Raw genomic sequence first — 3,533 nt, forward strand, 5'->3', positions numbered from 1 at the left:
TCAGGCTCTGGGCAGGGATATAGTTCTGGAGGCATCTGGCCAGAGAGGGAAAGAGGGGGTGGGGCAGCGTCAGTACACCCCTCCTCACATTTTCCCTGGGTGCTGATTCCTTTCCTCATAGGGGTGCCATTACACTTCCTTTGGAAACCTCTCTGGTTGGCACACACATCTTGTCCTGCCAGCAGGTATAAAAGGCCTCAGCTCATCTCTCACGACTGAGTAGAAACACATCCCTGACCTCTCAGAAGAGCTGACATATCCGCATTCCTCACCATGTGCACAAACACAGGTTCACCTTTCACAGGTGCTTACAAACCCTTCTCATAGAAAAATATGCAACTAGCCCTTACTTTAACTAATTAAACATTTACTGACTGCCTACTCTTGTCAAATTTGTGCCAAGCTCTGGGGATATAAAGATAAAGCATAGTGCATACCTCTAAAATACTTCCAGCCTACCGAGGAGTGTTTATAGAAGTACTGAAATAGAGTCTATAGAAGTAAACAGTGTAATGATTAAGGGTGTGGACCCTGGAGCGAGGCTGCCCAGGTTCAATTCCCAGGTCAGTCATCTATTAAACTGTGACCCCTGACAAGTTACTTAACTTTGATGAGCCAGGGATTCTTCCTTTGTAAGATGGAGACAGTACAGGCTTCCCAAGGAGTGGAGGATTAAAGCATTAAATATTATAGGCTCTGAGGATTTGCCACACTCACAGAGAGCGCTATATATTGGAGGCTATTATTTATCATTAATAAAAGGAAGTCAGTAGATGCACTGATAAGGAAATGCACTGAGGGGCACCTGGCCCACGGTGGGTGGAGAGGGTAGCCAGGAAAGGCTTCCGAAGAGATGATGTCAGCTCAGTCTTCATGGGTAAGTAATGTTAGCCTGACCAAAGGAAGGTGCAGGAGGAGGAGGAAGGGTGTTCCAGACACAGAAGGCATCCAGAAACAGCATAGTGTGGGTAGGGAATTATAAACAGCTTGATATGGCTGGAGACCAAATCCAAGACAAGGAATGGTAACAGGAGTCTGGAGAGAGACAGGGGCCAGTTTATGGAGGGCCTTATGGGCCACACCAAGGAGCTTAGAAGTCACTGCAACAGCCAAAGGAAGCCACTGGAGCATGGGACAGCCAGGTTTCCATTTTATCAAGCTCCTCTTCTTGGCGGAGGGCGAAAGAGAATGTGATGAGACAGCAGACAAGTGGTTTTAACATCATCATCATAATCATCCAATTACCATTTATTAAGCACCATGTGCCAGGTGCTGTGCTTTACATTTTGTTTATGAATGTAGACTCTGAAAGGGTAAGTAGTCCAAGGTAACAAAGCTAGTGAACACTGGAGCCTGGATCCAAATACAAGGCAAAGATACTCTTGCAATCATTTAGGCCAGTGGTCGGCAAACTCATTAGTCAACAGAGCCAAATATCAACAGTACAACGACTGAAATTTCTTTTGAGAACCAAATTTTTTAAACTTAAACTATATAGGTAGGTACATTGTTATTAAATTAATTAGGATACTCCTAAGCTGGCCTTTGCTAAAAACATCCTCGATCTGAGGGGTCAACCTCAGCGAACGTACCCCCACTTCTAATACCACTTCTTCAAAATAGACTTGCCCAGGCCAAAAACCGACTTCTGCGCATGGGCCACGAAGTTTCAATCGCACTGTACGTGTGCGCCCACACGTGGTATTTTGTGGAATAGCCACACTCAAGGGGCCAAAGAGCTGCATGTGGCTCGCGAGCCGCGGTTTGCCGACCACTGGTTTAGGCAAGAGATGAGAAGACCTGGATTTAGGCAGTAGCAATGTAGACTAAGGTGGAATAAATTTGAGAAGTATTTAAGAAGTGTAGCTAGTAGGGGGTATTGTCTGATTAGAAAGGGGGAGAGATGAGTCTTGGTTGACTCCCAGATTCGTAGCCTAAAGCACTGAGTGGATAGTGGTGGCATTCACAGGAAGAGGAGTGGTTTCTAAGGAAGTTCAGCTTGACCTGGCTGAGCTTACTGTAACAGTGGACATCCAAGTAGAGGGAACCTGTAGAGAGCTGGGGAGAAGACAGATTAGAGATATAGATGAGGGTGCCATCAACATTTACATGGCCTCTGTAGCCCTGGGAGGGGATACAATCAGCCAAGAAGGGGTTGGCAGTGATAAGAGCAGGGCAGAGCACCCAGCAAATACTGAACGAGGGGCACAAAGAGCCATGGGTAGAGCCAGTGACAGAGCAGCAAAGTGCGCAGCACAATTCCGGGAGGGAAGGAGTAGTCATCAGTGTCCAAAGTAGCTGAGGAGTCAGGGAACATTAAGGACCGAGAAATGCCCATCAAATTTGGCAAATGTGAGAGTACTTTTGTCTGTAAGTAAAACAGAGACATCAGAGTGGTAGGGGAAGCAAAAACTTACTGTTGCCAGTTGAAGAGTGAACAGGGGGAGGTTTGAGGAAGAAGGGGCTTGAAGGATTGAATGACAGCTATCAGGGACAGAGGCGAGAACAGTTCTTATCCGTTTGTGATGGGAGCCTTGAGCATGTTTATAAATGAAGGAGCCAGTCAAAAAGGAGAGATGGAAGAGATTAGAAGACGTGGGACAAAGTCTAGGGATGAGGAAATGGCTCAAATTGGTCTGAAGAAGAGGAATGAACCATCTCCTCTGACTGGAGGAGGGAAGAGAAAGGTGGATGTACTTGAGCACAGGAACAAAATTAGGGAGACTTCGCCTAACTTGCCTCAGGCAAGATCAGCTGCTGAGTGTGAAGGAGGGAGAGATTCAGGAGAACAGGAAGGCTGGGATTAGTCACTGAAGGGTGGAGGAGAGGAAGCTCACAGACTGACCAGACCACAAATCTGTGGAGGGAATATCTGCATGCTGTAAACTTTCCTGTATCTTCGGCCTCTTCTGTTAACGTTTTCTATTCCTCTAGATCTGAACTAATTAATTTTATTTATTTAACAAACAGTATGTGCCAGGCACGATTCTAAGTGCTTCACAAATATTAACTTATTTGTGACCTAGTTTCCCCTGCAGTCCTCTCAAGTAGAGAGTTTTTTGTCTCATACTCCACATTCCTTGGGGCCAGAAGGTGGGGTTGAGTCCTCCCCAGCCCCAGCTGAAACATTTCTAAACTATTCTTTAGCTCCTTGAAAGCTCAAGCCTTCTGTCTACACCACCCCTCCTTTTTATTGTCTCTGCTAACTTAATAGTTGCTTCCCCAGTCACTAAACTCTTTGGTCTGGCTTACTCTCTTCCTCTGTTAACCCCTGACCCATACCACCAACGCCCCATCCCCATACACACACACTCCTCCCATTAGTTCCAGTGACTCTGACATCCACCAGGTGACCCATCCACTATCAAGATTTCTTAGTTCCTTGATCTTCTCACCCCAGTGATTTTTCCTTCCACTTCACCTCAGCTGTCCACTCCCATGCTCCCACCACCACCCATATCCCATCACTCATCACTGCATCAACTCTACAGGGCTGCATTTCTACCATTCTACTCTTCCAGTTCTCTTCCCAG

Source organism: Myotis lucifugus, unplaced genomic scaffold (genome assembly GCF_000147115.1).
Source record: "Myotis lucifugus unplaced genomic scaffold, Myoluc2.0 scaffold_695, whole genome shotgun sequence".
Classification (NCBI taxonomy): domain Eukaryota; kingdom Metazoa; phylum Chordata; class Mammalia; order Chiroptera; family Vespertilionidae; genus Myotis; species Myotis lucifugus.